This window comes from Rutidosis leptorrhynchoides, chromosome 3 (genome assembly GCF_046630445.1).
Source record: "Rutidosis leptorrhynchoides isolate AG116_Rl617_1_P2 chromosome 3, CSIRO_AGI_Rlap_v1, whole genome shotgun sequence".
Lineage (NCBI taxonomy): Eukaryota > Viridiplantae > Streptophyta > Magnoliopsida > Asterales > Asteraceae > Rutidosis > Rutidosis leptorrhynchoides.
This window is the reverse complement of record NC_092335.1, coordinates 150,550,526-150,560,915: the sequence shown is the minus strand read 5'-3', so window position 1 is coordinate 150,560,915 and position 10,390 is coordinate 150,550,526.

Here is a 10,390-nt window from a genome sequence, read left to right as displayed (position 1 = left end):
TTAACATGTTGGAAACATTTAATCATGTAAATATCAATCTCAATTAATATATATAAACATGGAAAAGTTCGGGTCACTACAGTACCTACCCGTTAAATAAATTTCGTCCCGAAATTTTAAGCTGTTGAAGGTGTTGACAAATCTTCTGAAAATAGATGCGGGTATTTCTTCTTCATATGATCTTCACGCTCCCAGGTGAACTCGGGTCCTCTACGAGCATTCCATCGAACCTTAACAATTAGTATCTTGTTTTGCTTAAGTCTTTTAACCTCACGATCCATTATTTCGACGGGTTCTTCGATGAATTGGAGTTTTTCGTTGATTTGGATTTCATCTAACGGAATAGTGAGATCTTCTTTAGCAAAACATTTCTTCAAATTCGAGACGTGGAAAGTGTTATGTACAGCCGCGAGTTGTTGAGGTAACTCAAGTCGGTAAGCTACTGGTCCGACACGATCAATAATCTTGAATGGTCCAATATACCTTGGATTTAATTTCCCTCGTTTACCAAATCGAACAACGCCTTTCCAAGGTGCAACTTTAAGCATGACCATCTCTCCAATTTCAAATTCTATATCTTTTCTTTTAATGTCAGCGTAGCTCTTTTGTCAACTTTGGGCGGTTTTCAACCGTTGTTGAATTTGGATGATCTTCTCGGTAGTTTCTTGTATAATCTCCGGACTCGTAATCTGTATATCCCCCACTTCACTCCAACAAATCGGAGACCTGCACTTTCTACCATAAAGTGCTTCAAACGGCGCCATCTCAATGCTTGAATGGTAGCTGTTGTTGTAGGAAAATTCTGCTAATGGTAGATGTCGATCCCAACTGTTTCCGAAATCAATAACACATGCTCGTAGCATGTCTTCAAGCGTTTGTATCATCCTTTCGCTCTGCCCATCAGTTTGTGGATGATAGGCAGTACTCATGTCTAGACGAGTTCCTAATGCTTGCTGTAATGTCTGCCAGAATCTTGAAATAAATCTGCCATCCCTATCAGAGATAATAGAGATTGGTATTCCATGTCTGGAGACGACTTCCTTCAAATACAGTCGTGCTAACTTCTCCATCTTGTCATCTTCTCTTATTGGCAGGAAATGTGCTGATTTGGTGAGACGATCAACTATTACCCAAATAGTATCAAAACCACTTGCAGTCCTTGGCAATTTAGTGATGAAATCCATGGTAATGTTTTCCCATTTCCATTCCGGGATTTCGGGTTATTGAAGTAGACCTGATGGTTTCTGATGCTCAGCTTTGACCTTAGAACACGTCAAACATTCTCCTACGTATTTAGCAACATCGGCTTTCATACCCGGCCACCAAAAATATTTCCTGAGATCCTTGTACATCTTCCCCATTCCAGGATGTATTGAGTATCTGGTTTTATGAGCTTCTCTAAGTACCATTTCTCTCATATCTCCAAATTTTGGTACCCAAATCCTTTCAGCCCTATACCGGGTTTCGTCTTCCCGAATATTAAGATGTTTCTCCGATCCTTTGGGTATTTCATCCTTTAAATTTCCCTCTTTTAAAACTCCTTGTTGCGCCTCCTTTATTTGAGTAGTAAGGTTATTATGAATCATTATATTCATAGATTTTACTCGAATGGGTTCTCTGTCCTTCCTGCTCAAGGCATCGGCTACCACATTTGCCTTCCCCGGGTGGTAACGAATCTCAAAGTCGTAATCATTCAATAATTCAATCCACCTACGCTGCCTCATATTCAGTTGTTTCTGATTAAATATGTGTTGAAGACTTTTGTGGTCGGTATATATAATACTTTTGACCCCATATAAGTAGTGCCTCCAAGTCTTTAATGCAAAAACAACCGCGCCTAATTCCAAATCATGCGTCGTATAATTTTGTTCGTGAATCTTCAATTGTCTAGATGCATAAGCAATCACCTTCGTTCGTTGCATTAATACACAACCGAGACCTTGCTTTGATGCATCACAATAAATCACAAAATCATCATTCCCTTCAGGCAATGACAATATAGGTGCCGTAGTTAGCTTCTTCTTCAATAACTGAAACGCTTTCTCTTGTTCATCATTCCATTCAAATTTCTTTCCTTTATGCGTTAATGCAGTCAAGGGTTTTGCTATTCTGGAAAAGTCTTAGATGAACCTTCTGTAGTAACCAGCTAGTCCTAAAAACTGGCGTATATGTTTCGGAGTTTTCGGGGTTTCCCACTTTTCAACAGTTTCTATCTTTGCCGGATCCACCTTAATACCTTCTTTGTTCACTATGTGACCGAGGAATTGAACTTCTTCCAACCAAAATGCACACTTTGAAAACTTAGAGTACAATTCTTCCTTCCTCAATACTTCTAACACCTTTCTCAAATGTTCACCGTGTTCTTGGTCATTCTTTGAGTAAATAAGTATGTCATCAATGAAAACAATGACAAACTTGTCAAGGTATGGTCCACACACTCGGTTCATAAGGTCCATGAACACAGCTGGTGCATTAGTTAAACCAAACGGCATGACCATAAACTCGTAATGACCGTAACGTGTTCTGAAAGCAGTCTTTGGAATATCATCTTCTTTCACCCGCATTTGATGATACCCGAAACGTAAGTCAATCTTTGAATAAACAGATGAGCCTTGTAGTTGATCAAATAAGTCGTCGATTCTCGGTAGTGGGTAGCGGTTCTTGATGGTAAGTTTGTTCAACTCTCGGTAGTCGATACACAACCTGAATGTACCATCTTTCTTCTTGACAAACAAAACAGGAGCTCCCCACGGTGACTTGACAAACAAAACAGGAGCTCCCTACGGTGATGTGCTTGGTCGAATGAAACCACGCTCTAAAAGTTCTTGTAATTGGCTTTGCAGTTCTTTCATCTCGCTGGGTGCGAGTCTGTAAGGAGCACGAGCTATTGGTGCAGCTCCTGGTACAAGATCTATTTGAAATTCAACGGATCGCTGTGGGGGTAATCCCGGTAATTCTTTCGGAAATACATCGGGAAATTCTTTTGCAATGGAAACATCATTGATGCTCTTTTCTTCAGTTTGTACTTTTTCGACGTGTGCTAGAACAGCATAGCAACCTTTTCTTATTAGTTTTTGTGCCTTCAAATTACTAATAATATGTAGCTTCGTGTTGCCCTTTTCTCCGTACACCATTAAGGGTTTTCCTTTTTCTCGTATAATGCGAATTGCATTTTTGTAACAAACGATCTCTGCTTTCACTTCTTTCAACCAGTCCATACCGATTATCACATCAAAACTCCCTAACTCTACTGGTATCAAATCAATCTTAAATGTTTCACTAACCAGTTTAATTTCTCGATTCCGACATATATTATCTGCTGAAATTAATTTACCATTTGCTAATTCAAGTAAAAATTTACTATCCAAAGGCGTCAATGGACAACTTAATTTAGCACAAAAATCTCTACTCATATAGCTTCTATCCGCACCCGAATCAAATAAAACGTAAGCAGATTTATTGTCAATAAGAAACGTACCCGTAACAAGCTCCGGGTCTTCCTGTGCCTCTGCCGCATTAATATTGAAAACTCTTCCGCGGCCTTGTCCATTCGTGTTCTCCTGGTTCGGGCAATTTCTAATAATGTGGCCCGGTTTTCCACATTTATAACAAACTACATTGGCATAACTTGCTCCGACACTACTTGCTCCACCATTACTCGTTCCGACACCATTTGTTCCTTTCGTTCTATTAACCCCTGGTCCGTAGACCTCACACTTCGCCGCGCTATGACCATTTCTTTTACACTTGTTGCAAAATTTGGTGCAGAACCCCGAGTGATACTTTTCACACCTTTGGCATAGCTGCTTCTGATTGTTGTTGTTGTTGCGGTTATTATTGTTGTTGGGATGATTGTTGTAGTTGCTGTTGTTGTTGTTGTTGTTGGGCCGTTTGTTGTAGTTGCGATTGATGTTGCGATTGTTGGGATAATTGTTGCGATTATTGTTGTAATTGCTGTTGTTGTTGTATTGGTGATTCTTATCACCGTTTTCCTCCCACTTTCTTTTGACTTGCTTCACATTGGCTTCTTCAGCAGTCTGTTCTTTAATTCTTTCTTCAATCTGGTTCACTAGTTTGTGAGCCATTCTACATGCCTGTTGTATGGAGGCGGGCTCGTGTGAACTTATATCTTCTTGGATTCTTTCCGGTAATCCTTTCACAAACGCGTCGATCTTCTCTTCCTCATCTTCGAATGCTCCCGGACACAATAGGCACAATTCTGTGAATCGTCTTTCGTACGTGGTAATATTAAATCCTTGAGTTCGTAACCCTCTAAGTTCTGTCTTGAGCTTATTGACCTCGGTTCTGGGACGGTACTTCTCGTTCATCAAGTGCTTGAATGCTGACCACGGTAGTGCGTACGCATCATCTTGTCCCACTTGCTCTAGATAGGTATTCCACCATGTTAACGCAGAACCTGTGAAGGTATGCGTAGCGTACTTCACTTTGTCCTCTTCAGTACACTTACTTATGGAAAACACCGATTCGACCTTCTCGGTCCACCGTTTCAATCCGATCGGTCCTTCGGTTTCATCAAATTCCAAAGGTTTGCAGGCAGTGAATTCTTTGTAGGTGCATCCTACACGATTTCCTGTACTGCCAGATCCAAGGTTATTGTTGGTATGTAGCGCAGCCTGTACTGCGGCTGTGTTTGAAGCTAGAAAAGTACGGAATTCCTCTTCATTCATATTCACGGTGTGTCGAGTAGTCGGTGCCATTTCCTTCAAAATAGTCAAATGGAACAAGTTAATCATACAGAATATTAAGAGTAGTTAATAGTATTTCGTAGCATAATATGAACTCATTTATAAAAGCTTTTTCTTCATATTAGCGTTTTATAAGTTTAAATTCGGGTAGTACCTACCAGTTAAGTTCATACTTAGTAGCTAATATACAATTCAACTACTACAATTCTATATGAAAAACTGATTGTAATAATATTTCGCGTTCAAACTTTTATACAATATTTTACAAACTTACAATACCGCTTATTTTACATAAAGCATGAAAATATAGCACACAATAACTTTGATACAAGATAGTTGTGAAGATAATTCTAGCTAGTACACAAGTCGTCCAGCAAAGGCAATAAAGACATGTAATTCATACGTCCAGAAATAAGTCATGCATTCTGGTTTTACTAGGACTACTTCCCATCCTTGGTCTTGTGGAACATAACCGTTATGGCCGTTGATAAGACAGCGTGTTGTAACGTCATCAAAGGGACGAGGGTTACGTAATGACCAAAAGTCTCGTAATAACCTAAAAACCTCATTTCTTACCCCAATTACCGACTCCGTCACTTGTGGGAACGTTTTGTTTAATAGTTGTAGCCCGATGTTCTTGTTCTCACTTTGGTGAGAAGCGAACATTACTAACCCGTAAGCATAACATGCTTCTTTATGTTGCATGTTAGCCGCTTTTTCTAAATCACGAAGTCCTATATTCTGATATACTCAGTCAAAATAATTTCTTAACCCGTTGCGTAAAATAGCATTTGGGTTCCCCGCAATATATGCGTCAAAGTAAACACATCGTAACTTATGGATTTCCCAATGTGATATCCCCCATCTTTCGAACGAAAGCCTTTTATAAACCAAGGCATTCTTGGAACGTTCTTCGAATGTCTTACAAACTGATCTCGCCTTAAATAGTTGTGACGAGGAATTCTGACCGACTCTAGACAAGATTTCATCAATCATGTCTCCGGGTAGGTCTCTTAAAATATTGGGTTGTCTATCCATTTTGTGTTTTTATACTGTAAAATAGACAAGAGTTAGATTCATAAAAAAAATACTTATTAATACAAGAAATTTTTACATATATCATAAAGCATAAGCACACTATATTACATATATTACACCACACGAATACAACTATCTTATTCTGACTCGCTCGTTTCTTCTTGTTCGGTTTTGGTTCATTTTGCCAAGTTTCTAGGGATATATGATGTTCCCCTAATACGAGCCGTCGTTGTCCACATTGGTTTAGAAAAACCTGGTGGTTTAGAGGTCCCCGGGTCATTGTTACAACTTAAGGACTTCGGGGTTTGACGATACATATAAAGTTCATCGGGGTTGGAATTAGATTTCTCTATTTTTATGCCCTTTCCCTTATTATTTTCTTTTGCCTTTTTAAATTCAGTTGGGGTAATTTCTATAACATCATCGGAATTCTCGTCGGAATCCGATTCATCGGAGAATTGGTAATCCTCCCAATATTTTGCTTCCTTGGCGGAAACACCATTGACCATAATTAACCTTGGTCGGTTGGTTGAGGATTCTCTTTTACTTAACCATTTTATTATTTCCCCCACCGGTTCTATTTCTTCTTCCGGTTTCGATTCTTCTTCCGGTTCCGACTCTTCTTCCGGTTCCTCTTCGGGAACTTGTGAATCAGTCCACGAATCATTCCAATTTACATTTGACTCTTCATTATTATTAGGTGAGTAAATGGGACATGTTCTAGAGGTAGATATCTATCACATTATATCAAACGCGTTAAGAGATTAATATATCACATAATATTCACATGTTTAAAATATATAGTTTCCAACAAAACTTGTTAAGCAATCATTTTTAAAGAAAACACGGTCGAAGTCCAGACTCACTAATGCATCCTAACAAACTCGATAAGACACACTAATGCAAATTTTCTGGTTCTCTAAGACCAACACTCGGATACCAACTGAAATGTCCCGTTCTTATTGATTAAAAACGTTCCATATTAATTGATTTCATTGCGAGGTTTTGACCTCTATATGAGACGTTTTTCAAAGACTGCATTCATTTTTAAAACAAACCATAACCTTTATTTCATAAATAAAGGTTTAAAAAGCTTTACGTAGATTATCAAATAATGATAATCTAAAATATCCTTTTTACACACGACCATTACATAATGGTTTACAATACAAATATGTTACATCGAAATCAGTTTCTTGAATGCAGTTTTTACACAATATCATACAAACATGGACTCCAAATCTTGTCCTTATTTTAGTATGCAACAGCGGAAGCTCTTAGTATTCACCTGAGAATAAACATGCTTTAAACGTCAACAAAAATGTTGGTGAGTTATAGGTTTAACCTATATATATCAAATCGTAACAATAGACCACAAGATTTCATATTTCAATACACATCCCATACATAGAGATAAAAATCATTCATATGGTGAACACCTGGTAACCGACATTAACAAGATGCATATATATAAGAATATCCCCATCATTCCGGGACACCCTTCAGATATGATATAAATTTCGAAGTACTAAAGCATCCGGTACTTTGGATGGGGTTTGTTAGGCCCAATAGATCTATCTTTAGGATTCGCGTCAATTAGGGTGTCTGTTCCCTAATTCTTAGATTACCAGACTTAATAAAAAGGGGCATATTCGATTTCGATAATTCAACCATAGAATGTAGTTTCACGTACTTGTGTCTATTTTGTAAATCATTTATAAAACCTGCATGTATTCTCATCCCAAAAATATTAGATTTTAAAAGTGGGACTATAACTCACTTTCACAGATTTTTACTTCGTCGGGAAGTAAGACTTGGCCACTGGTTGATTCACGAATCTATAACAATATATACATATATATCAAAGTATGTTTAAAATATATTTACAACACTTTTAATATATTTTGATGTTTTAAGTTTATTAAGTCAGCTGTCCTCGTTAGTAACCTACAACTAGTTGTCCACAGTTAGATGTACAGAAATAAATCGATAAATATTATCTGGAATCAATCCACGACCCAGTGTATATGTATCTCAGTATTGATCACAACTCAAACTATATATATTTTGGAATCAACCTCAACCCTGTATAGCTAACTCCAACATTCACATATAGAGTGTCTATGGTTGTTCCGAAATATATATAGATGTGTCGACATGATAGGTCGAAACATTGTATACGTGTCTATGGTATCTCAAGATTACATAATATACAATACAAGTTGATTAAGTTATGGTTGGAATAGATTTGTTACCAATTTTCACGTAGCTAAAATGAGAAAAATTATCCAATCTTGTTTTACCCATAACTTCTTCATTTTAAATCCGTTTTGAGTGAATCAAATTGCTATGGTTTCATATTGAACTCTATTTTATGAATCTAAACAGAAAAGTATAGGTTTATAGTCGAAAAAATAAGTTACAAGTCGTTTTTGTAAAGGTAGTCATTTCAGTCGAAAGAACGACGTCTAGATGACCATTTTAAAAAACATACTTCCACTTTGAGTTTAACCATAATTTTTGGATATAGTTTCATGTTCATAATAAAAATCATTTTCTCAGAATAACAACTTTTAAATCAAAGTTTATCATAGTTTTTAATTAACTAACCCAAAACAGCCCGCGGTGTTACTACGACGGCGTAAATCCGGTTTTACGGTGTTTTTCGTGTTTCCAGGTTTTAAATCATTAAGTTAGCATATCATATAGATATAGAACATGTGTGTAGTTAATTTTAAAAGTCAAGTTAGAAGGATTAACTTTTGTTTGCGAACAAGTTTAGAATTAACTAAACTATGTTCTAGTGATTACGAGTTTAAACCTTCGAATAAGATAGTTTTATATATATGAATCGAATGATGTTATGAACATCATTACTACCTCAAGTTTAGTAGGTAAACCTACTGGAAGTGACAAGAAATGATCTAGCTTCAAAGGATCTTGGATGGCTTGAAAGTTCTTGAAGTAGGATCATGACACAAAAACAAGTTCAAGTAAGATTTTTACTCGAATTAAGATAGTTTATAGTTATAGAAATTGAATCAAAGTTTGAATATGAATATTACCTTGAATAAGAAAGATAACCTACTGTATATAACAAAGGTTTCTTGATCTTAGATGATTACTTGGAATGGATTAGAAAGCTTGGAAGTAAATTAGTAAACTTGAAGGGATTTTTGAAGTGTTCTTGAAGTGTTCTTCCTATGATGATTATAGCTTGATTCTTGAAGTGATTTTTGATGAAGATGATGATTAACTACTGGAAAAATACGTTAATAATAGTGTGTGTGTGTTGAGAGAGAATTAGAAAGAGAATTGGAAGTGAAATGGAGTGAATGATGAGTGGTAATTGGTGAGTGGTGAGTGGGGTTAAAAGGAGTTCTAGTTAGTTGACTAGCTCATGGTAGAAGTTAAAATTGATTAGTCATACATGACATAATCAAGAGTGGAATCCCATGCTAGTTCCTATTGGTATATACTCATAGTAAGTACGTTTTGAAGCTGTGTATAATACGGGTAAGAATACGACTAGAATTCTTGATGAAAGAAAAGAATGGAAAAGTAACTGTAACCATTTTCGTTAAGTATGAGTGTTTTGATATATGTCTTGAAGTCTTCCAAAAGTATTTTAATACATCTAAATACACTACATGTATATACATTTTAACTGAGTCGTTAGGTCATCGTTAGTCGTTAAATGTAAGTGTTGTTTTGAAACCTTTAAGTTAACGATCTCAATTAATGTTGTTAACCCATTGTTTATTATATCTAATGAGATGTTAAATTATTATATTATCATGATATTATGATATATTAATATATCTTAATATGATATATATACATTTAAATGTCGTTACAACGATAATCGTTACATATATGTCTCGTTTCGAAATCCTTAAGTTAGTAGTCTTGTTTATATGTATATAACTCATTGTTAATATACTTATGAAGATACTTACTTATCATAATCTCATGTTAACCATATGTATATCCATATATATATCGTCATGTCGTTTTTACAAGTTTTAACGTTCGTGAATCGCCGGTCAACTTGGGTGGTCAATTGTCTATATGAAACATATTTCAATTAATCAAGTCTTAACAAGTTTGTTTGCTTAACATGTTGGAAACATTTAATCATGTAAATATCAATCTCAATTAATATATATAAACATGGAAAAGTTCGGGTCACCACAACCACCACCACCCATCACCACAACCACCAACCAACACCAACCACCACCAACTACCACCACCACCAGCATCCACCACACCCATCAACAGCAACCACCACTAACCACCACCAACCACCAACCACCAACCACCACCACCACCCACAACCACCACCCTTAACCACTACCCACCACCATCAACCACCACCATCACCACCACCAACAACTACCACCACCACCAATCACCACCACCACCCAAAATGATTATCATTCATTAAATCATTCATTCCAAAATGATTTTCATTCATTAAAACATTTATCATTCATCGAAAAACAATTATAATTCATCAAACAATTATCATTCATTACACAGTTACGATTCATAAAAGCAACATTTACAATTCATAAAAAAAAACGATCATTCATCTGAGTTATCTTTCATCGAATAGTTATCATTTAAAAAAAACAGTTATT